Raw genomic sequence first — 25,861 nt, forward strand, 5'->3', positions numbered from 1 at the left:
ACAGACAGGCACAAATCCAGTTTTATTTTGAGAATCAAGCATAATAGAAGGGAGATTTGACTCTCAGCCCATATCTCTATTGTCTCAAAATAGGTAATGTCTGGTGAAACACAGAAGGATGTTGGTAGTTGAAGTACACTAGGAATCTCTTTTTGATGATTACACAGCAACTATTTTGTGGCAAAAATATGTCATATTTTCCATTATTTTCAATGAGTTTTGAGTGAGCAAAGAAGAAATATTGTGGACCAAGAAAAGTAAAATAGAGGATTTAAGATAATAACAGATCAATTCTGCAGCCACTATCTGCATTCACATTTACTCCCAAATGCCTGCCATTAGAGACCCCAGTCTCTTTACTTTTTTTCTAACCACTGATGATTTATTCCAGGAATCTTAGAATTATTTCCTTGGAAAGAAGGTGGTGGGGGTGGCAGGGGAGATGAGGGGTGGGGGAGAAGAAGTGATAAACTGCAGAGCAGTTTATGACATTTAGCCCAGATTTTCCATTTCTTTGCTCTACTTCACTTGCACAGACTATATAGCTATACCATAATCACACATGAAAGTTCTTCTCAGAAGTGGTTTCTACAGTTTGGTTTGGCTTTTTATTATTCATATAGTTTATTCATAGAGTACTTTCATAATGAATTTCTGAAATGCAGTAGTTGTTCTTTGTAATCTAGTGAATCTATCAATGGGCAAAATATCCCTAAGTGTGCTCTCAGCAGGCTAAATGAGTACAGAGGCTGAAAGACTCCTTGCAGCACTACACTCCTGCTCAGACCCACCCAATCTTAATCTCCAGGAAAACCTCTAGTCTTCAGCCAAACTTCTGAATGCAGTTATCTCCTCCTTCCCATACTTCCAGTAGCTCTGAAAAACTATGTCCCCCCCACTTCCTCAGGAAACATAGACAGGCAATCCTTCAACAAGTGATTATTTAAGCAGGAGTGATGGGCACCGAATGCAATCACAATGAACAGAGAAGCAGTCTATGAAGACTTATTCAGCAGACTCGTCCTATCTGCTGTAAGATTTTTCAGAATCTCTTTTTGCAGAAGTCTTGAAGCAACTCTTTACCTCAAAACAGGAACTACCAGTTCTGGCAGTTCAGACATTAGGCTTAGCATATATAATGGACTCCAGAGAGAAGTGGGTAACTTCAAATATTTTGTTTGGCTGTTTCATGTAATTTTCTAAAACTACAATTAAGGGCATCACAGTATTGTAATTTTATATAATTCATGTGCATTTTCAAAATACAAGGTCATTATAAGAAAGAAAATTTCTTTATATGCAGCAGTAATATGTATGACAGATTTGCTTTATGTTATTCTCTATCTATGTGCATCTAATTCCAGTTTCTTATATTATTCATTGATATTCTCTTCCTTTTTTTAATGTAGTTTCTAGTATTGGCAAAAACATAATCCTGCTGATGTAAAGCAAGCCAAATGCACAGATTTGTACATTCATACTACAAAAGGGATTTTTCATAATGCAGTTCCCTACTGTGTTGCACATCCAGTCGATGGCAATATGGTAAAGCCAGATCAGCCGGTTTGTTCCTCCAGAAAAGCTGCCTGCATTTCTGCAGAACAGCTTCTCCAAATGCTAAATCTACAGGCAAATTTATGCTGAATCGCTGTTATGATGGTCTATTTTCTTACCAGTGTTCCATTAAGAATAATTTAATATTAAGAACTGTTTCCAAATCCCTACTCCTAATCTTACATCTCAAACTCTTGGCTATTTTCCTTTGATCTATAGCATCCTACAATTTTGCCCAATTTCTTTCTTTCATTTATATACTTTATGACCTCAGAACACACCAGAGTAGCTGACTGCTTTCAGAATATGTATTTGTTTTTATTTGAGCAGTTTATTTCCTCTCTTTACCTCTAAGTGACTTAAAAGACAATACTTAACTGAATGCTAATTGATCATGGTCCAGCATTGTCTGATGTGCCACATTTTCCTTTCCTTTTTTATTTTCTGTCTTCAGACTTAAGCACTTAATCCCAGGTCACAAAGAAGTCTATGAAAGTAATTGCATTTTCCCTTTTTGTGCAGTTTTTCCTGCACAGAGTTTTCTACAACCTGTAAAATTAGAAATTACTATGGAAATAACTGGTGACCTCACAGGTCAAAAGGTGACCTGGAACCTAATGATAATTATATCACATACTGAACACCTGTCCAAGTAAAACAGAGATTGCACTCATTCCAAGACATTACTGCATATCAGTTTGTTTGAAAGATGTATAAATATTCAGTAGAGCCCTTATCCCATCTTGTGCATGATGAGGTGACTATTTTATATTGAAGCATGCCCACTTCAGCATCAGCTCCTTCTCAAATGTCTCAGAATAAAATACCACGAGCATATTTCAGGCTTTTATCCTACAAGGTAGATGAGACCCAAACTGCATTTTAATAGTGAACAAAATCTATTTACCCAATTGGTCCTATGCTGAGTTCTTCATTGTAACCTTGCTTATCTTGAAAAGAATATTCAGTCATCTGACAGGCTATCAAGTTTCCATGTTAAAATACTTCCAGATCAGATAAGTACTGTTTTCCCTTCTATTGTCCTCTGACTTTCTTAAATTGCTAATTTTTCAGGTTTTCTGGTCAAGAAATAGTAGTCTGTAAAAATACTGGTTTTCATGCCATTGCATATTTGATATAAAACAAGCCAGTACAGTTGTAATTATTGCCAACTGGATGTAGTTCCTAAGGTTACATCTGTGTTACTGAGCTGAAGAGGGCCCAGGCACATACTTGAGCTCTTCCATGTGATAACCCACACCCTTTAACTGTTAGCCTGCTCTTGGGTGTGCTTTTGGCCATGGCCAACAAGCACTCAGGTAAAATACTGCAGGATTTGAGGAATAGCATGGGTTAGGGAATCTTCCAATAGGCAGTACAAATGAAGCTACCCTGGCTCAGGAGAGCAGGTGGGTTAGCCAGGCAAACGTGAGCTGCAGTTTGCTACTGGCTCTTGACTGGGCTGTAGTGCATTTTCTTTTTTATGTGACCCAAGAAATTAAATGCAGCCAAACACTGGTAGAGAGACATCTTCATACGATGCCAGTCTCAAACCCGGACAGAGGACTGAGCTGTTGGTATGGGTGAAGGACAGACAGCATTAGGCTGACTGTGACTTCCCCAGAGCAGGCAAATTCTCAGCCTGTGAGTAGGAATGGATCTTGTGCTACCTCCAGCGAGCAGAACAAGGGTACAGAATCTGGAACCCTTCATATTTTCAGACACTTTTCTATATTCTCAATTACCATTATTATTCACTGTTTCTTCAACTATCTTTTCAAATAAATGATCCAATTCATAGACAGTGGTCTTAAGACTCCCTTTTATTCAGTATTATTCTGTGGGGGAAAAAAAAGAAAAAATTAACTGCTCAAGAAGCTTGAAAAAAATCTGCTTTCTTGTATTCTTTTAAGATTTTCACATACTTTTAGAATATATTAGTAAATTATACTAATTAAGTGGATAATTGGGCTTTCTTAGATAGCATCACATGGTCTGAGCTCTCTTTCTGTTCTTTCTTTGCATGATGGCAAGTTTAAAGTTCTCCTTTCCAGTTCCGCTTCCTTTTCTCCAACTTTATACTTCACTAAACATTTTTTTTACAGTGCAATCTCTCTTATTCTATTGCAATGTTAGTCTGAACCAGCTTTTTGCTATTACTTTTCAAAATCATTCTGTCAGTCTTTCTGTCAGTGATTTTCACAGTATGTTTACACTTCTTCTGGTCTTTTTATTAAACCAGAAGTATTGTACAGTCATAAGGTCTTAATGTTAGATCTAGTATCTCCTTTTTTCCTATCACTGGATCACTATCAGATCCAGTACTGAATTAACTCTCATTATTTCTTCCAGTTGTTTTAAGTACCATGCAAAAATCCTGTAACCTATTTTGAAGCACCTCTTCCACCTAAGTCAAATTCCTCTTTTACAGCTTTTCATACATTTCCATATATATAGCAATATATGTATGTATAACATGAATATAATACATCTGTTTATATATATATGATAATCATGGAGACCCTCATAGGCCTAGAGAAAGTGAAATGAATCAAACCTTCAATACAATCTTCATGGATTTTGCTTCTTTCATTTTAATTTGTGAAATTATTTCTGTGTCTGCCAGCCATGTGATCTGCAAAATCTGCAAGCATGGTGATTGTTTTATAAATTATGTTTCCCTCACCTTATATTCCTTATATAACTACAGATAGTTAGATTCTATTTATGTCTTAGCCAGGCCTGTTTCTAATGCAATCAAAGAACAATTCTTGGAATTTGTAGTGGTATTGCATCTCTCAAGACGACCTGTACCTAAGCTGTGTTTATGAACAGAAATATCTATTTTTTCATTATTATTTTCTGCTTTATAGGTTATGTTTTCACATCTTAATGTAGCAATTAACTCAAATTTATTCTCCTTTGGCAAATGTTTCCCTTTGGTTACACTTACTCCCTTGCTGAAATATCTTTCCTGTTTTGTTAGTATTTTCAGCAATGCTTTCCTCACTGTTCCTAATAGATTTAAAAAGAAAGACATTTAAACTGATTTTTTAAAGTGAGATTTTATCACTCAAAAATCTCAAATCAAAAATACACAAAGTTGAGTGTAGAAATAATCTTATCATCAAACTACAAGTCTGAATTTTAGATTAGTAGTATTATCAAAAAAAGCAATAGTTTTGTGACTTAAGCTACACCAATACAGATCACTCAAAACTATTTTCTAAAACTGTGCTGTCAGTTTGATGTACTTCCTTCTAACAATAAAATGCTATTGTTAAAATTGTATTATTTTTCATGATGAGCAAGGCCTTAGTCCATAGCAACTCTGCTGTAAAATTAATAGGAGTATTAGGTCACAGAATATTTCAGGATCTGTATTGCCTTATATTGTTAATAGAAAGGACAGATCTTCAGCAACCAGTAGTGACTTAAATGTATGCTGTCAATGTGCATCATTTGAGGGTATACTGCAAAAAGCCCCATCATTTTTACATGGGTTTTAATATTCTTTTGCTTTCTATGGATAATCTTTATATAGTTTTTCTTTATAAACTTTGTTGCAGTCAATGCAACTTAATTTTAGCGAAAACTTTCTGCTTCTACTGTTCAACACAAACTCCTCATTGGTGTAACTATTTTAGAGGTTCCAAATTTCCTCTGCTTTCTAATCATTGTCTGTAATGTCATCCTCATGCTCAACACACATCTGGCAAAGGTGTTTTGTTAATGGCCTCCAAATTATGCAAAGTCCTGCAGGTAACTACACTAGTTAAAAACTTCTGGGCACCATAAATGACTCTCACTCACACCTCCAATAATTTTCTAGTATTTTGCTATTATTGCTACTATTCATGTCATTATTTTTTGCCTATATTTTACACATATAAAGCAAAAGTTCTGAACATTGCTGTTAATGTTTTATCACGGCATTCATTTTACTGCAATCCAAATAATTTAGATTATCTAAAGAACATTTAGTATACCTAATAAAATAGATAGGTATCTATCCCATAAAAAACATTAACTATTATTCAGTATTTCTGCTACAGCAGAGCATGATTTTCAAAAAAATCTTCTGATTTTATGCATGTATACCTTTTAGTTGTCTTTTCCAAAAAAATCTATCTCTTTACATTGCTTTTAGTACAAAGCACTCTTTCCAATAGCACTTTTCTTTATATGCAAACAAAACTGAAAACGTTTGCCATACCATTTATGAACACAACATGGTTTCATTCATGCTCTTTTTAAGTTAGCATTCCCATATTGAACAAGAACCATAAGTCTTTTTTTTTACAGGAATGATTATCTCTGTCTATACTAACTATTCCATTGATGTTGGAAGCAAGGTACTTTGATCCTCTGAAGGCATATGTATCATAAAAAAACCTAAAACACTGTTATGAATTGTTAAGTTTCTTCTCTGCTTTACTGGAAGTCCTAAAATAGCAGATTCATCCAGCATTTAGAAGTAAATATATTCTTGGGTATATATGATCACGCTCAAGGCAATATTCTAGGCACATGGATGCAAACATATGAGAAAAAAGGGATCAGTATTGGACCAAAAGAGTTAGGAGAGACCAAGGTAGAGAGGAACCACAAACTTAGGTTAACAAAAGGAACAAAAAAAAGGGGGAGAAGATGGAACTCAAGAGAAGGAGAGATCTTTGACAGGTATAACAAGAAAATATTACCAGAGGGAGAAAGAAAAGAGGTTGACCTTTTGATAATTACTGAACAGAAAAAGAAATTTCACCTTTTAGTAAGTCAGGTTTTACCAGTATGCAACTTTGTAAGTCTACCCCACATTTTGCAAGTGAGCCGTCTAGGACTCATTTGTTAAAATAAAGACTAATGCTGTATTTTATTATATTTTTATGTCTTTAATATGGATTTTATATGCTTCACATTTAATTTTACATTTCTACAAACATCTTTAAATTACAATTACATTGGGAAAACAACATTTTATATGAAGGCAAAAGAACAATATTTTTTGACTACTCAAACCATAAAAAAATTCCTGAGTGCCACAGTCTTCTTTTTCTATGTCTTCATTACAATACTATCAGTCAAGAAAATACTGGTATCAGCATCAAAGGAAGAGCCAGCAATCTTCCACATCACAAGTTAGGAGAATAGTTTCAACATGGAAAGTAGGATTGTCAGAGAGGTAGCAAGTGAAAAGCTTCAGAAAGGATGGCAGCTGTAAAGAGTCAGAAAAAAAAAAACAAACAGGGAAAGATAAGATAACAAGATTGAAAAGGACAGGAAAAAACAATACACAGGAAATGGCAAGAGCAACAATCGTGTTTATCCATATTAGAAACAGTACAAGAACACTGACAGAAAAGATGAGGAATAAGGCAGCCATCCTTAGCGAGGTCCAATGATAAGATCTACTGTGGTATGACATGCTCAGTTACTTCTCAATGAAGGTGACAGGCCAGTCACTTAACTTTTAGTTTGAACTAGTCAGTTCAGAGCAGGATTCCTGTAAAGTCAGCAAACTAAAGTGGGCACCTCCAGAGGGCGATTCATCCCATCCTATTATCTGAATCTTAGACTTTGAATCACATATTTGAAATGTAATTAATTTTGTGAAGTTCACTAAGTATTTATAAAGATAGCATTTTATCTTCAAGATTAATATTTATGGATAACAACATCTATAAATTAAAATAATAAGTGATTCAGCATATTTTCAACTTCCTTTAATCTGAACAAAGAAAATTTACTAATGACTTTCATCTGCACAGAACATGTAATAGGTTTGTGCTGCAAAATATTTTTTACTACCAAACAGTATTTGTATGAACTACACTGAGCACAAAAATGAAGTTTGACCCAAATAAAAGGAAGTTTTCTTTTCTGTTAGAACTAATAATATACTACTGGACTTTAAGTTTATCTGCTGTAAATAAAAATTTAGGCTTAATATCACTGGGATTCTCTATTCCAAAATTCAAGACACAACTAATTAAATATCACATTTAACTGATACTTAAAATAGTGTGGCTGATTATTTCTGTAATTTGTTACTAAATAGAGTAAATACTGCTGTGAAAAAATGCTGAAATCCAATGTCATGGTCATGGAGACATATTATAATAGTTATTTTAAACTAATTATAATTAAATAAAAGAATAATGGGTAAAGGGCTGGTTTTAAAGTTAGTGTATAGCCCAGTTTGTGCAGGAAACTTCAGTGTGGAACTGATCTGTAGAAAAACCTCTTCATACCACCTTCACCAGCTTGCCAGCTCAGATGCAAAGCCAAGATAGAACAGAAGTACCAAAGCATAAATAATCAGAGAAGGGAATGGGAAAGTGAGCTTTCCTCCTGGGTAGTGATCTGGGGGCTGGAAGACACCAAAAGGACAGCTCACTGTTGGCACTTCCTTGTCAATATAAAAAGTCTGAGAGACATAGTCCTAGGACTGGCATGGTCTTCCACTAATAACTATTTCAGAATACAATCATCTTGATATTGCCTATTACATGAGGACAACACAGAGCTGCCAGTTACAATGCAATTAAAAAGACATCTCTAGAATTTAAATATACTTGAAATGGGATTTTGCACTGAACAATTTACATGACCTAAACATTCTAGAATCATGCAACATTAAATAGTGTAATATCAATGCAAAACAACATAAGAGCAAGGGTTTAACCATAAAATTGACCAAAAAAGTCTCTTATTTAAAACTTCTAAAAATTTTATCTGCATTTAATTTCATTTTCTTTTTACAATGAAGAGTAGAGTTATGTTAGTTTTTCTGTGTTCATATCTTTACTGGGTGCCCTTAAAAACTGCTGCCCAGTGACACAGACATGGCATAGGAATGGGAACCCTACCACAGAGCAATTTATAGCATAGTTCTTATGCTGACCTATCTCTATCAGCAGAAATTAATACACTACATTCCAAAAAGAAGATGTTACCATTCCAAAATTAATTGTGAACTGGCAGCACAAGGCTTCTCCCTGCCCCACCCAATTTCACTCTCTGTCCCCTTTCAGAGGGGATGTTATTCTGCCATACAACAGCTCAGGGCTCAGTTACAATGAAGCGTTCCTCAGGTGAACAGTTAAAATGCTTTATGTGTACCACTGAGTGAATGTACAAAAATGGGAGATCCTTATCTCTGTAGTAAAATGAGTTTTTTGCATAGTAATTAATGAAGACCAGTTATAGTCACTGTATGTATATTTGTCAATTGCTTAGTTTAAAAAGTATAAGATTTCCCTAAACATATACTCTTGCTATAATACTATATATACTTATGTGAATCATGCAGAAACTAAGCACATTCATGATCAAATTACTGAATGAAACTTTTTTTGTAATTTCCTAATTTATTTTATTTTATTACAGCTTATGGATGAAATCTACACTGATGTCTAACCTGTAATGAGTGCCAATGTAAGTTATCCATTGTTCTAAGCTACATTTGGTTATGAATTGATTGACTTTGCCTAATCCTGCTGAGTAACAGCTAATTAGCAGGTTTTATTTTCAATTTCAGTATTATTACAATTATTAGGTTTTACACAGAAATTCTGATACTCTTTACTGTTACTGCATGCCTGCTTTTGCCTTTTCCCAACTGCTAGTGACTAGAATTAACAGAAACATATATTTTAAAGATGGTTTTGATTTTTTCATGTCCAATAGTGGGTTTTTTAAGACTAACGTGGGAAGATAAACATTGGGGTGGTCATCATTTCAGCATGAATTCTGTGATTCAGGTTGGCCCTGAAAGTCAATTTAAAGCCTTCCTTAGAAGCGACTGTGCTAAAATAAAAATGCACAGGGAGTAAAGTACAGCTCAGAACAGCAGTTAGAAAGCTGAAGTCTCACTCTGTTTTCTATGTAAGCACAAAGCAAAACATATCTGAGCACTATATAAAAAATATTACTGGAAATACTGGAAATACTCACCTGACTCCTCTCTTTCATCCTATTTCTCCTATGCTCATTAAGTTTTTTTTCATCTTTCCTTTTGTAAAGGAGAATCATTTCCTCTCCCCGTTTCAGTTTCTTCCTTTGCTTTTTCCTACTCACCTGCACAGTTTCTGGAATTCCAGAATTTAAAAGAGCTATGGATCCAATCCTGGGGTTAAATACCAAGTTCTGAAAGTTGTAGCATGTATGAAGATCAATAACTTAAATTACTTCCAGCAAAGATATAAAAACACTGGAATAAAGTTCAGCAATGAATCTATTTATATAACTGTAACCTTAGGATGAGATCATCATTCTGCAGAGCTATGCTCATACAGCAAAACAATGATTTCTATAAATTTGAAGGAAATCATTATCTCTGCTACCTTCTTTTCATGTTTAGCTGTTATGAGAAGGGCCTGTCCACTTCTCTCCTTTAGCACCATTCTAAATGATGCACACGATGCTTCAACAAGTTAAATGATTCCTATCTTTAAATATTTACAACCACTTATTATTAGATATTTAGGAGATAAAAATAGCAAGAACTAAGACTACTATCTCGTACACAAATATAAGTATTTTCTATCCTGTAACAATTAATAAACAACATTTATTACCTGCATCCATGACATAGATTTTTAAATGCCAGGTCTTGTAAACACAAAATCCATCTGTATAGTATTGTTTCAAGTAGCTTAATAGCCATAATATCAAATGTTGTTTCACACATAGTATGAACATTTCATTGACACAGTAACAGAAAGCCAGCTCAGTATAAGTTACTTTGTAGAAAATAGTGCCAGAACTTCAAGGTGTTACTTCTCAGGAATCATGAACTCCAGCAGTCTTTAAAGATAAAATGACATATGACAAACAGTAAAAGTAAAGCCAATTTTTAGGGACCAATGCTGAGAACGATCTCTATATCCAGTGTAGAAATCCGATCAGATCAAGAGAGAAACACAAAAATAGTTTCCTTTTAAAATGACACACCCTCTTAGAAAAAAGCCCAAACCAACCAACACCCCCCACCCCAAAAGTGCTTTTTTTTTACTATTTTTAGGGTGATCTTGGTACATAATCTATTTGTATAGTCATGTGCTGACAGGATTATTAATTACTGAGTTCAAGTTACAAACTTGAGCAGAAACCATGTATCTTGTTAGCTAAGTTTAGTCATAGACATAAGTGGGCAATCATCATCAATATTGAGAAGGAAAACTGTTAAATAAAAGCTGAAGACTTATGAAAAGATCAGTGCCAAAAAACCCTCACTGCATTTAAAAAAAAACCTTTTCATTTAAGAGGATGTCCTATGACACTGCTTTCAGTCTTTCTGCTCAGTCTTCAGACTCTTTAGTCTGCATAAACAACTTTTTAGGGATTTGCAAAATAATTATGAAAAGAAATCCCACTGTCCATAAGCTTAAATTTAACACCAACAGGTAATAATCCACTGGATTAATTGATTGTTAGGAAGATCATAAATCACAGAAAAATGCAAATCAAAGAGACCAGGCTTTAGAAATCCAAGACTTCTTTTCCCACTGTTTAGTAAGACAACCATTATCTAGAAGTCGTAATTCATCATGTGGAAAAACTCCATCATGTTCTTATGAGTTACATAGGAAGGGAAAAAAGGAATAAATGAATCAGCAGATTTTGAATGATGGGACATGTCCCACTTGGAGAAGATGCCAGCTGTACATTGTAAAAGAGAAGCATTACCATTGTGCAGCCAGCTTTCCACAGCATCTCATTTGAATCTTTTTGTATTCACTGGTGAAGCCATGCTGCCAGTACTGTGCTCAGTCTGGGACTCCTCACTACGAGAAGGACAAGGACGTGCTGGAGCATCAGAGAAGGGCAACAGAGCTGGGGAAGGGTCTGGATCTCAAGTCCTACGAGGAGCAGCTGAGGGAGCTGAGATTGTTCAGTCTGGAATAAAGGAGACCTCAGGGGAGACCTTATCACTTTCTACAACTGCCTGAAAGGAGAGTGGAGCCAGCTGGGGGTCGGTCTCTTCCCCCAGGTAGTAACCAGTGAGCAAATAAGAGGAAATGGCCTTAAATTGTTCCAGAGAAGGTTTAGATTGGATATTAGGAAACAGTTCTTCACAGAGAGGGTTGTTAAGTACTAGAGCAGGCTGTCCAGGGCATTTAAAAGACATGTGGATACAGCACTTCAGGACACAGTTTAGTGGGGGACTTTTATTGTTAGGTTTATAGTTAACTTGATGATCTTAACGGCCTTTACCAATCTAAATGATTCCAATCTGTGATTCCTTTGTCCATCTGCATCTGCAGTGCAGAACTCCACAGATGGGAGTCTGAGGAAAGTACAGTGGGACAAAATACAAGCTTTAGATGTAAAAGATTTATAGGACCATTTGTACCTTTGCATGCAATTGTTCCTGGAGTAAGCAGGAAAGTAGGTTTTCCACTTAAAAGGGACATGTCCAGAAACTGGTGAGGAAGCTGAGGTTCCAGAAGACACATAAGGGTGTAGCTAGGACAAGTGTGGCGTGAGCTAGAGTCAGAGAGCTGTAGCCATGTTCTCTAGTTAAGTGACTTTCAACTGACCCCAGTGTATTTATTCTAATGGGATCTTTCCAATTCCTATTGAAACCCCTTCTCTGATACCTATCCCAAATTCTTCATTCTTATGCACTTATCCTCAGACCTAACAATACACTCCATTACTGCTTCTAAACCCATATCCCTTGCCTGGAGTCATAAATACCTCTTTCCCATTGCTCACAGGAAAACTCAGGAAAACACCTTTCCCCACAGTACAGCAGAAGTTTCTCCTTCCTTACAGGTTGCTTTCTGATACAAGGCAAAGATTCCCCTCAATCTCATATTCAGCTTGTAGCTCAAGCCAGACCAAAAACAACATCAGAATCATATAAGCTAGCAACAGGTATTTAGCAAGATAATATAAAAACAAGCACAGCCCCCCCCCCTTTATTTCCATATTTGTATCAAAAGACATGAGTAAGAAATATAGAACATAAAAAGGTTAAACAGAGCACCTGTCAACTTGCTTTATCCTTTTAAAAAAGTTATTGTCAGTATTTGTTTCTAGTATCTCGTTTAAATTTCATACAATACATTACAGTGATTTTAGATCAGACATATTATTTCTTTAAGATCTTTTTTTTAAGATAAACATATTTATACTACTTGAATACAGCTTATAGTTTAGTGTACCTCAAACTTGACACCATCACAATTCCTAACAAAAATATGCACAGAAGGTTGGAAAAGCTAACATCTCTGCAAATTACTTTTGGATGTGCTTGTATGATACTCAGGACAATGGGAAGTAAAGTCTGTCAAGGGCAACTAAAAGCACTGCTAATATAAATATTTTATGATGCTGGAAAATTTTCAATAGTAAGAAAAAAGTAATAAGAGACATGATATGAGGACAAAGAAGCTTTTTACAATGTAAAATTATCATTCAGGGAAATAAAAGAAGTTGGTCAAATACAATTGGGATTTTGAAAAAGTAACAAATGGGTAATAAGACATGCTAATAATTGTAAGGAAAGTTTATGCCCATTAATAATGACAGAATGGAAAATTCTAAAATCTGTTTTTCTGGCAATGAGAAATCAGGCTTTAATTCAAAGAAATGTATATAATGTAGTAGAGGAGTTGACAAGTTTATTTTTGTCAGATGAGGACTCAAGACTTGAAAAATCATACTAATTTACCAGAAAAAGAAATCCACTAGTTAGGAATATATATGAAAAGTAGGTCTAGTGAAGAATTTCAGGGATACTCAAGGAAGACACAATGATTCAGAACCCCATACTTCTGTTACTGGGGAAGGCATGATGGGACAGAAGGATTAGTGCTGCCAGACTACTTTTCCTGGCTCCTTTCTGGGCACTTCTTGCTGTTGCTTCTTGTGAAGAGAATGCAATGTACCTAAAACTGAGAAGGTAGGGAGTGCTCTCTACTTTTTCATACACTCCAGATCATCAGTTCCCACTTTGTTTTGAGCAACAGATCATTATCAGCCCTCAGCAATTTTCAAAAGCCACCACACACCCATCTGATCAAACTTTTAATTGGAAACATCATTTAAAGCACAGTTATGGTTTAGCCAAACAGATATTCAATTCACCATAGCCTTGGAGTCCACTAGGGATTTGCAGACAACAGCTTGGAAACCATTCCAGCTGTTGCAAAGGTACAATGATATCTTCTATTCCATCCCTCCCTCCAGACCTTCTGGTTGCTGCATGAAATATTTCTGTTTCTTTATCTGATTTCCCCTGGGATTAATTTTAGGGCCTGTGACTGCTTTAGCTTCTGAAGTAGCAGAAAACTGGCATTTGCCATTGCCCACAGGTTAGTGAGCAGTAGAAGTAAAACTGATCTGCACATCCATAATATTGCTACTGCTAGAAAAAGGAAAAATAAAAAAACATCTACAGATTTAAGAAGATGGGAACATTGATTGATTCATGTGTAAAAAGTTATCATCAATCAGTTAGGACAACAAACTTATTTACAGATCCAGAATGATTTTAAGAAATTAATAGAGGCTGCTAAAAATCCATGCAAACACCAGTAAGGTGGCTTGAGAGCCCTGGCTTGTCAGAGCAGCAGCAAGACATTACCCATCACTTTAACAGTGATATTCCAACCCTGTAGCAGGCAGGAACTCCAAGTTCAAAACACATACTTTGAGTTCATTGGGGTTATGAAACTCTGAGAAAACAGGGAGAAAGAATCTTCTCTTCATTTTGCAGCCCCTGCTGTTAAAAAGAACAGCTACAAGTCCCTGCCTTCCTGAGTGGCACAACTGGTCACAGCCTGCTGAGCTCATGGTTTATGGGCTGATGGCTGCTGTAATCCAACAGCCACTGCCTCTCCCTGATGATGGATTCAGCTGAACAGTGGGGTCAGCGATATCTGGCCACTGTGACAGCCACAGCTCCTGGATCACCACAGGTCCTGCTGTGAGATTCTTCTGCAGCTCTTCAGGGTCAACATTAGGTCTGCCTCCAACTGTGAATATTTTCCTTTTATCATCTGCAATATTTACAATTGCACTTTTCCAGACTGTTTAGGAACAGGTGGACCAGCAAAGGTGCCAGTACAAACCAGTGTTAAAACTGCCCATTGGTCTCTATACTGCTCCTTATCTTCTAACCCTTTAGTAATCCACAAAGAATTTTAAGTGACTCGCCACTTCATTTTGTTAATAGTTTTCAGTTACAGAACTTTTTAAAACTTTTGGGTCACTTTTTTCCTGTGCATCTGGAAATGACTCTTTCAAATAACTACCAAAACTCTAAGACAAAACTACTTATACAAAAGGCATGATGGTTGCTATTACACCTATCCATGTTCCTATAAACACAGTCACTGGCATTTTGTCTGTCATGGTAGCCTGACATTTTAGTCCATTAGTCCATGACCATTCCTAAAACCCTTTTCAAAACTAGGGTCACATTTGTTACTTTCCATTCCTCTGTTATCAAGGCTAATTTATATATCAGATTACACAAAAGATTTCATGGTTTGCTCACCAATTTAATTTCTGAATTTTTATAGGACTACTGAATGAACAGCATGTTATTGGACAATTTATTAATATGTATTCAATCAATTTGTTTAAAAACCTTTTATTGAGGTAGTTCAAATCTGAACTTCTCCCTATAAAAATAACTCCTATTTGGGGACATCCCTTATCATGCTGTCATAAACCTTGCCAGCGCAATGAGTTCAATTTCTTTCAGTAATGGCTTTGTCTTTCTCCTTAACCACAACTATCTAATAAACTCACTTCTCATCTAGCAAAGTTTACAGTGGAAAAAAATGGGATTTGGCTTTTAGAATTTTAGCCCATTGCATTTAAAAATCTTTTTGTTCTGCCTCGTACTAGGTCTACATTTGCCAGAATTGTGCTCTATTCTGCTTTGCTTGCTTGGATTTTGCTTTTTTAAAAACCTCTATTTATTTCTAGTAGCTTCTTTTACTGCTGAATTGTGTTGGAAAAGTCTTATTTAATCGGGTTAGAAAACAAAGCCCCTGTGTATTTTCAATATTTATTTAAACTGTCTTCATTAGTATACAATTCTTTTTTTAAACAAGACTGGACTTTTTAAAAATTTTATTTTAAGCTTTTTTTCTGCTGCAAGTACGACAAACTTGAGTATAATATCTCACTACTGAATGGTTCTTCCACAGTCATTTGTTGCATGTTGATCTAGACTAAATCAAGGGCTGTCTTTCTCCTCCTGGATTCCCTATCTTGTTTGCTCAAAAATTAGTGCTCAATGATATCTAAATAGACAGCCTGTGCATGATGGCCTAATGAGGCCTAACATTAAGTTTATCCAGTGTATATATATACATATATAACCAAGAACTGTTATGTTATGTATGTTATATATAACCATAAACTGTTGCTTATGATCAAGCTTTTGGGTTGTACAGACTCCTCAGGCTCCCACAGTACTTCACAGCAATTTCACCTCCATCTCACCAACTAGCCCAGTGCTCTTACTAAAGTTCTCCTACTCAGCCATAGAACCATACAGAACTACATTTTGTGGTTTATTCTGATAAAAATAGACTATTGGACTACATTTTCTTTGGTACATACTGCACAGTCCAATCTACCATCTCTGTAATCAGCCAGGCACTCAACATTCCATCATCTCTGTACAATCTAAACACTGACATTTCAGGGTGCCTTTAAAAGAAAGGGGTACATGCAGACCTACTTACAGGGTGACATGCCTGGGTAATTCCCAATTGAATTAATCCTTACCACTTCTCTGAAGGCTCATTATTTTTGAAGCACAATGCAACCAGAGCATTATAGAGATAGGGATGTACCAAGATACCAAATAAAAACCAGTGTAGGTTCCTTCCTAACAGAAATCAAACGGCATTTGAAAAAAGGACTGATGAATGGCACAATTATGGTTATTTAAGATTTCTGTACCAAGAGATGCCGTGTCAGCAATGAAATACTTTTTACTGCAAAAGTATAAGACCTTCTGCATACACTGCAGACCATTGTGATATTTGCACTTACTTCCTTATACAAGAAGGGAGAATCTGGAGGAGAGGGAGAGGGAGAGGAATGCTTTCAGGACACAATGGCAGTAGCTACAGACTTCAGTTTGACAGCTGAGAAGGCCTCTGGGGCTAACATTTTTTCTATTGGTTGCAACTCACTTACTTTCCTTTAGTGAGGCCTCTGGTTGGAGCACCTTCTTTCTGCATTAAATTATGACGTGGCATTAGGCACAACAGAATCCAACAGCTATGCTGCAGCATCCAGTTATATTCATTATAATTTATCTGTACTACCATAAATCTTGGAAGGCCTCACCATGGGCCACTGTGTATTACACTGGGCCATAAATAAACACACAACAAAATATAGATATGCTTAAATTCTATGTAAAGAGACAACAGAGGGATTATGGCAAAGTCCAAATGCAGTGACAGTACTATTGTGATAGGCATTGGCATTAATATACCTGCAGTATAACTGTTGTCTAGTTGGATTCCTTAAAGCTTCACAGTGCATAAAACTTTCAAGAAAATATTAGAGGGAAGATAGTGAACACTTCTGTTTATGAAGAAGTCAACCAGTACATTAGAGTCAACTGAGGAGAAAATATTCAGTGTGGTCTGAAAATTCAATGACTGAATGAAGGAAGTTGGCATCATATGTTGATCAAAACCAGAGTCAACCTCTTGATACTGAAGGAGAGGTATCAGGTAGAAGTAGTCCTGATGAGCCTTGAAAATAAAGACAGATAGCTTATCTTTATTGCTTTAAAATGAAGCAAGAAATTGAAAATAGCAAAGGAGTAGGTTTGGAAAATGGTATTTACAGTAGAGCAGCACTTTGACAGCTAATGAGCAAGGCAAGGCTGCATTTTGTCAAGACAAAGTAAAAGATTTTCTAATAAAGACTTGATCGATGAAAAACCTGCTGACAGAGAAGAATAATCATCCTTTATGGATTGAAAAAAGATTCCTAAAATGCAGGTTTACACTAGATTTTATGACAAAACAAATGACAGCATGATGGTGTCATTCAGAAAGGGTCCAGAGAAGTTTTATGAGGGCCTCAACCCAAATACTAAAAAACCTACTAACAAAAGAGTAATAGTTGTAACTGCAAATAAGGAACTGAGGGTATTGCTGAAGAAGATTTTCATGCATTAATTCTGCTTAGGATTGGAAAAAAAGAGGTATTTGAAACACACAAAACATTGTTTTTCCTATAAATACTGTGAAATAAGAAAATTCTTTTATGTCACTTTTATTAATAACTTGTTACAGCTATCTATGCTACCATGTTTTGACTTTCAAGGGTTGAAGAAAAACAATGTTCCTGACGTTACAACGTGAGGAGTGCCTCATTTGATACAAATAAAGACATGCTACATTCAGGACAGTCACCATACTAGCAGAGTGCAAACAGCAGTAGGGGAAGAGATCAAAAAAACTTACAATAAACATGCTGAATGTTGAGGCACATTCCTTTGCTCTTCCTTCTCAGTGCACAGAAGGAAACTTTGTTGCTATAGTTTGGCATTTCAGCTCTTGAGGTATTCTCAAGAGCTGACAAAGTGTAGCTGTGCAGCAAATGCCCACTCCCTCCATTCCAAAACATCATCTCCTTCTCTTGATATCTGTTTTATTCCTTTGGTCCTGGTTTCAGTCATTTATAGCATCATGGCATGTGTTAAATGAAAGAGACCATCTGATCAGGTACTCAACAACAGGGCTAAGGAGCAGTGAGTATTGGAGAGCTGGTTACATCAGGAGACAATTCAGAGTTCCTTTTCTTCTAAACATTGGTAGCAGCGCTGCTGCAGGCAGAACAGAGCTATGCCCCAACATTATCTCCCTCAAAGTACTGGGAAGTTGCAATCACAGGAAGGGGAAGCAGTCACACCCAGGTGACCTGCCTCTCAGTGGTGATGAGAGAAAAAATCAGATAGAGATGAAACATGCAGAGGATTCCCCATACCGACTCACCGGCATGTCACTTTCCTTCCTTTCCTCCTCTGAAATGAGATCTGTTCTGAGGCACTTCTGATCTAGATGCTCAGCTAGAAGGCTGTGTTTAGGGAGTTTTTTGCAATCACCAAATCTAATTCTGCTTTCCTTTCTTTCAGCCAACTTACTAAAAGTAAAATATATATTTATAGCCAATAGGTGAAAATGGCAAATATTTGGGTCTAAACATTTTAAAAAGAAAATACGCTGATCAGGATTTTTTAATGTAAAATGAAACATTCAGTGATCAGAAACATTTCAGTTTCTCAAATGAAATCATTATTTTGTTTCATATTGAAAAAATTTCAATTTGTGTGGTATATTGCAGAATCTCAAAAGAATAAGTGCTCAGGTTTTTAAATGAGAACTCTGAAAATACGCATCCCGTAATTAACATAATGAAATTTTGATTTGAGTGCTGTTGAAGGTGATACATTTCAAAATCATTAAGTTTTGTGTTTGAACAAGAAATTATGGCTTCTGCTTGGCACTAATTTTATATATCAACCCATTGTCTTTTCTTCTTAGTTGAAACTGTTATCTTGAATCCCCAATTCATACTGTAATTCACAAGTAGTCACTGAGTCTTCTTTAACACTTCGAAGTTCTTCTACTCCTCTCCAGCAGAAGAAAACAAAAAACTTCAAGAAAAGCATTTACCGAAAATTTTTAACTTAAATCTATCATATATTCAGTGCAATGAAAAATACCAGTAGCTATCCATTTAGTTCTCCTCTCAGGTATATTTTTCAAAGCCATATTAAGGGGTTTGGTTTTGTTTTGGGGGGGGGGGTGTTTGTTTGTTGGTTTGGTTTTTTTTTTAACTGGACTCTCTAGTCTGTTTTCTCTTTTGGTCTTGCTCTTTCTTCAAATTATTTTTATGCTGCTCTTGTGCCAAGCAATAAAAATAATCCTGTGCTCCTTAACCTTTACTCATCAATTATTATCTGTGTCCTTGTTCCATAAGAAAGAATCTCTAATTGTCCTTACACACAATTCCTCCAGACCTTCACAGCCCCTTGGTAATTATCCACAAATTCAGTAACATTTCCAGTTCTTCTTTTTTTTTTTTTTTTTTTTTTTTTTTATTAACACACAGCTGAAAGCATCCTTGAATTTAAATACCAGAAAGGAAATACAACATCATAAAAAAGGGCACAGAGCTTACAATGCCCCTTTTGTTATACAGGGAAAACACCTACATGTAGTTTTTGCTCATTTGTATATAAACACAGGAGTCAAAGCAATGACTGTACCCATAACTACAGGAAAAGAACTTCCTCCTTAACCCAAGCATAGATATTTATAGTTATTTTTGGGTGAATTCACTGACATATGATATGGGTAATATGTAGTTCCTGCCTAAGACTATAGCTAATCAGCATGTATGATCAAATTCACTCATAATGCCAGCTCACTTTAATTTAACCAAGGTACACTGACACAAATATAAGTGTATATTTATTAACATTCCAGTATTCAACCCAGCAAGAAATTACGTTAGTAAATCAGTTTGCAATATCTATACAAATATTAGTGGTATAAACAGTTTTTATAGATCTATAAATTTCAAAAAGCTTATCCGTCAAAACACAGAGCAACTCAGAGACATGCCATTCTGAAAATAAAGAAAACAAACAACTCTAAACTCCCTACCTAATTGTAGTAGGGAAGAACTTCAGGGTCCCATGTTGAATTACCTAAGAATAATAAGATCCTTAATGGGTATACTCTATATATTTTCTAAAAAGTACTGAAGTAATTTGACATAAGTCAAACCTCTTGATTCACATTTTTATCACTATTAGTTTGCCAGCATCAGTAAAGGCTAACTATTGAAAAAGTCAATCATCTTAATGTACTTACAGCTGAATTTTCTCATCATGTGACCAACTATCCACAAAGCCTCAGTGCCATTAAGAAGTTTTGAGGAATATAGTATTTGGTACTGCCAAAAAAACATAATTAAAAGAATGCATGTAAATTATACTAATTTTCTAATTAGAAATGTTTTATGATTAATTCACATCTAAAGTAGAAGTGGGGGAAAAGCAGGACTTACATTATCCCAATAGGCAGGTTCCAGTACAATCAATGAGACAGTGACAGAATGCACAGTAAGGAGTCACAGTAGGGTCCTGATGTTGCAACTGAACTTTCACAAAAAGAACCCCGCACTACTGCAGAATCTCCTGAATTTCAATAGGGCCCTACCCACACATAATCAATTACAGAGTCTGCCTATGTGGGAGTAACAACAGCAAGAACAGGACCTGTTCCTCCACACACCTGCAAAAATATCAAGAATAAAAAAAAATAAAATTAGTAACATGCAGCAAAACCTACTGATAGCCTGTTTTATTACAGCACTTAGCACATAATAAAGGAGTTCCATACATCTTTAAGTGGCATATTTTTATAGGAATTTTTAGCTCCTTCTTTAAAGAATGTTGGCTTAAAATTGCCTATGAATTTTACATGTAGTGACAGCACATTATGGAAGATTTTACTGATATTAGCTGAAATATAATTTTTTAATTATCACTTTCTAAAAATTAATTATCCTAGTTTCCTTGGTCTATTGTGCAAGTCACTTTTTAGTGCTTCAACCTTCTTAAAGTCTGTCCCACAACATCCATTTTAGGGATGCAACATAGGTCTGAGAATTTATTGAGGTCTTCATGACTGTGAAAGTGTCTGACAGTACATGTAGCATACATGACTGAAGTCTTCAAAAATACATAGTGAAAAGCAGTTTAGAATTAGTAATTCTTAGACCAAAAAGTGGTAGATTTTAAAACAAAAACTCCTTATGAAAAAGGAAGTCCTTTACTAAGTTTAAGGACTTTGGGCACACCATTTAAAACACAGGAAGCACACAACATAGTGATAAACAACACACCACCACTTTGCTGTTCACACAAAACTTAACATCCATTATTTGACCTTAATCTTCTTAAAAACACATCTAGGTTGATCTTTAAAAGGAAAATGTTATAAATTACAATATTTTTATATATTATAACTATTTAAAAAACAGCCATAGGTTCCATTAAGTAATATTTAACTGGTGACACTAGGCAAGACTACTGGTAATAAAGGTTTTAGGAACAAATAGATCCTAGAAACATGCAAAAGCACATTTCTTCATTCCTTTAATACAGATAGCTCTGCAGAAACAACAATACTTAAAACAAATACACAAAAAAGCTGGGACCAAATGAAAGGATCTGAGAATCTGACAACCCAAAAGTTTCATAAAATGGAATGCAGTTCGAGGGGTTTTTTTGTAATGACTAATTGTTCTCTTCTTGGCTTTGATTTTGTGAAAAAAAAAAAAAAAACCACGAAAATTAGCAGAAAATGGAAAAGAGTATCACAAGCTTTTGTTCCTTGCTGCCAGGTTGATGGTTTTCAACTGGGCAAACAAATTTGACATTTCAAGACAATTACCTTATGATACTGAACTAGAAGTGTTTCTTCTCACTTTACTTCTTTCAAATTTTACATTTCATATGCATGACACTTAGGCTCGTTACTCTGAGAAATTCAACTGCTTTTAAATAATATGCTACTGCACTAAATTCTGCTTAAAGAGTGTTGTATCTTGACCCCTGTCTAACATTACACAGAAAATTTTAAAATATCAGACATATGCCAAGTTAGTGTGCCTATCTGAGCCTGTAGAGTGAGTGACACAGAACCTCAGGCAATTGTAATCTGCCCATTTCTCACTGACTGAGATGAATGGGCAGACAAGACCTTTCAGAATGATCTTCGTGACAAAAATCACACAGCTACATATTTAGCATTTCTCAAGTTGCAATGGAGTGTGGTAACTTAAAGCCTGATCCTAATACTGTTTTTCTCCCTGTATCCAGTTCCACATCTTTCTTCCCAATGGAAGTATATTGGAATACAGTGCATATTTTCTGCACTGTTCCAAAAGAGTAGGTTGTAGGATGGGTCAGGGACACATAGCTGCAGTCTAAATTACAGTCAGTTTCTGGAGAGAGCTGAAAACACAGTTTTACAATTTTGACATCCTAAGAAATAGCTCAGAGCTAACATACCAACAGCCAAAGAAATGAAATACTGAAGCTGTCTCAACAGTTCCCTTCTCTGACGTGGACAAGAAAAATCCAGGTATAGAAAACACCGTATCATGGAATGATTCACAAGTGTTTTGGAAGACCAGAGGGCCCTGGCAAAACCAAGGCTTTTTCATGACTAGCAGAAATAATGAAGTCTAGTTACCACCTGCATGCTTACAGGTGCCACCAACACACTTGTACTGAAGCTAGCCTGGCTGTTTTCCCATTCTCTTCTAAACAGATTTCTCTAAATTTCAGCCTCTGATGTTTAGGAGAACAGGAAGCAGCTCACATTGTGGCCAGGTCTGAGCTACACCTGTCGACTGTCAGACCAACCAAGCATGCCGACCTGCAAGGCAACAGGTTGAAGAGAACAGAAAATTTCTGAGTCCACACTGCAGCTTTTTCTACCCCAGGGGCACTAATTTGAGTCCCTTTTCTACTCACAGCTGCTAAATTTCATTCAAATTGCAGAAACTTGACTTTGTGACCTCTGCCTCTATATCAAATGCAGCTGAAATTAAGCAGTGGATTTGAAAGTTATTAGGAGATAACACAATCCTATATATCTTGTTTTGCTCAGAACCTAGACATGGAAACACTAGCATAATCACTGTGATAATAATGATTTTTATGTCACTTACTGTTTTCATTCAGGAGTTACATCACAAAGTCAGATACAACAGAGCACAATTGTTACACAGTGATAGCATAAATGAATCCAGAGAATGTAGAGACTTTCAATAAAACTGGATTCATTTTGCAAGGTGAACAGGGCCCTGTATACAGGTTGCCTCATAAAGGTGATAATTTAACAGAAGCACAGTATTTTTTTAACTTACCATGACTATAACTGACTGCTCTTCATGGAGATCTGTGCTTCTCTTCAAACTCCATACTAGCTTTCCTAAGGCTTAAAAAAAGTTCAATGATAGGCAGCTCAATAAAACAGCCACATCAAGTCTAATCAGTCTATTCAGCATACTTGTACTTTTGTGGGGTTTTTTTGTTGGGTTGGTTGTTTTCTTGTTTTGTTTTTGTTTTTTGGTGTGTTTTTTTTTTTTTTTTTAGAATAGGCACAGTGATTTTTAAAGCATCGTCTTAAAATCCTGATCTTACTTCCTGGATCCTGATATTCAAAATTAGATAATAGTTTTTAATAATTTGTAAAACCCAGATTCTTTTCTATAAATAGCATCCACAATTCTCTGTTTACCCTTTCTATTGATATTGCACTACATTTTTAACTTGTGTATTTCTCACTAAAAAGGCAAACTTGAAATCAGAGGGGTTTATATGTTGCTGGATTCCAGGATGAAGGAAAGAAATTGAAAAAGTATAATGACCTCTCTAAAACTCCAGTAAAAAAACAAGAGAGACAAATAATAATCAGTGTGGAAAAGTTAATAGAAAACTTGACATTAGAGGAAAGGTTAGCAGGACACAACAGGTATAAGAAGAATCAGAGAAGTGAAATTGATTCAGCCAAATGGGGATGGAACAAAAGAAACAAAGTTATATTCTAAGCAGGGTAATGAAAAAAAACATTCAAACCAGTTTGACATTGGCCTACCTTCTCTGTCAAAGTGAAAGAATTACATCAATTCAAAAAATGACTCAAGAAAACCTTAAAACCATTTAACTTAAAGCATTTAGAGTAGCTAAACTCTGCTCAGCTAAGCAACTAAAGAAGGGCTTAAATCTGGAAATCAGTTTACATCCTATTGTTACCTTTCACTAGGTCTGTAGTATCAAAAACACATTCAAAACTGAGCCTCAGCTCCTTACCCTGATTACACTCAGACTCACACTTTGGTGCTGGTCGGGATCCAGCCCATTGGTTACCAGATAGGCAAAGTCAATACAAGATGCAAGGGACTAATGTGGGTTCAGACTCTTCTCTCCTACATTCTTGCAAGTATTTTTACTTAAGAGCAAGATTAACTGATGAAGAGAATGCAGATAGTTAAATGCTCAAAATTAATTCAAGAATCAGCTCTCTAAAAGAAAACTAAAGAAAAAATGGCTGAGAAAGAACAAAGAAACGGATTGTTGAATCTGTATTAAAAATAAATGACCTCTGCATTACATCTCAATGCACTGTGCCTGAAAACTACAGATACTTTCTGGTTTAAGTATTAAACCTTGTTTTTAAAACATGAAATGGTAAAGAACCTTGGCAAAGGTTAAATAAGTTTAGTGGTTGATAACAGCACTAAAGTCATTCTCAACACAGGGTGTTGCTCAGATATTGGCATAAAGGGCTCAGCATCTCTCTTGGCTATTTAAACACATTTGTGCTTCCAAATCCAGTTTGGTAAACAGCTGAGACAGGGTAAATATCCCATATTCCAAGAGGATAAACTGTAGAAATCATAAGCCACTAATAGGGTTCTGTCCCTTTTACTCCTTACTCTACAATGCAGTTACTAAAGGAAAACAAAAATTTATTTGTTGAGATACCAAAAAGGTCTGGGATATCTCTCAGGATTCTTTGAACTTCCGGTCACTGTGATCCATCTCCTGAGCTATGGATCATTCTGTGCACCATTATTTTAAACTGTCACCTCTCTAAATTATCAGGAAGTCAACAACAACACTTAACAACTATATTCTTACACAAGCAAGACTCTGCTACCATCCTTTATTTGTATCTCTAAAAGAAAGGAAACGTCTCCTTTTAAGATCTATGCTTAATAAAACTATACATATAAAAATCATTACCTAGTGATTCTTATGACTAGGATTAAAGACCTGATTAAGGCAGTGAAATAAAAAGAGAAATAGTTCCTCTATATTCAGTCACCTTTTCACAAAATGGCTAAACAAAATAATGTTTTGTTCTTCCCAGGAGAATTATGAACACTACTAAAATTTTATAAATGTTGTGAAGTCCAGAGTTCAAAACTTCCCAGAAACTGGGAAATTAGAGAAGCAAATTAACATCTTGCATCTTTCAGTCTTAAAAGAAACAAATTGTACACAAAAGAGCAAACAAACTAATACTAGCTAAAAGCACTTTCAGATCCCCCACTCCTGCATTCATTTCAGTGGCATTTCATTTAGTTGCAGGCATTCAAATCTGTAAAATTTAAACTTCAGTCTTTTAAATAGCTTCATGTGTCCCAAACTTCACTCTTCTAAGTAGGGCTACTGATAAAAGTATTCATGTGAACAGAGTTAGGCTAAGGCTAA

The 25,861-nt window shown here is 35.6% G+C and overlaps 2 long non-coding RNA genes across 12 annotated transcripts in view; one reads left to right on the forward strand and one right to left on the reverse strand.

Moving 5' to 3' along the window:
* Positions 1–25,861, forward strand: part of LOC103827394 (uncharacterized) — a 95,470-nt gene that overhangs the window by 18,745 nt on the left and 50,864 nt on the right. For all 5 annotated transcript variants that reach the window (XR_007777893.1, XR_007777891.1, XR_001989637.3 and 2 more), the window contains exon 2: positions 8,944–8,991. This is a non-coding gene — a long non-coding RNA (uncharacterized LOC103827394). The remainder of the gene's footprint in view (positions 1–8,943; positions 8,992–25,861) is intronic.
* Positions 1–25,861, reverse strand: part of LOC103827393 (uncharacterized) — a 48,593-nt gene that overhangs the window by 17,507 nt on the left and 5,225 nt on the right. The window contains exons 4-9 of one of the 7 annotated variants that reach the window (XR_007777889.1): positions 23,509–23,579; positions 22,833–23,015; positions 20,635–20,861; positions 20,439–20,520; positions 18,552–18,699; positions 14,286–17,300 (exon numbers count right to left, since the gene is read on the reverse strand). This is a non-coding gene — a long non-coding RNA (uncharacterized LOC103827393). The other 6 variants (XR_007777888.1, XR_007777887.1, XR_007777890.1 and 3 more) reach the window with 6 other exon arrangements.

Source organism: Serinus canaria, chromosome 1, assembly GCF_022539315.1.
Source record: "Serinus canaria isolate serCan28SL12 chromosome 1, serCan2020, whole genome shotgun sequence".
Lineage (NCBI taxonomy): Eukaryota > Metazoa > Chordata > Aves > Passeriformes > Fringillidae > Serinus > Serinus canaria.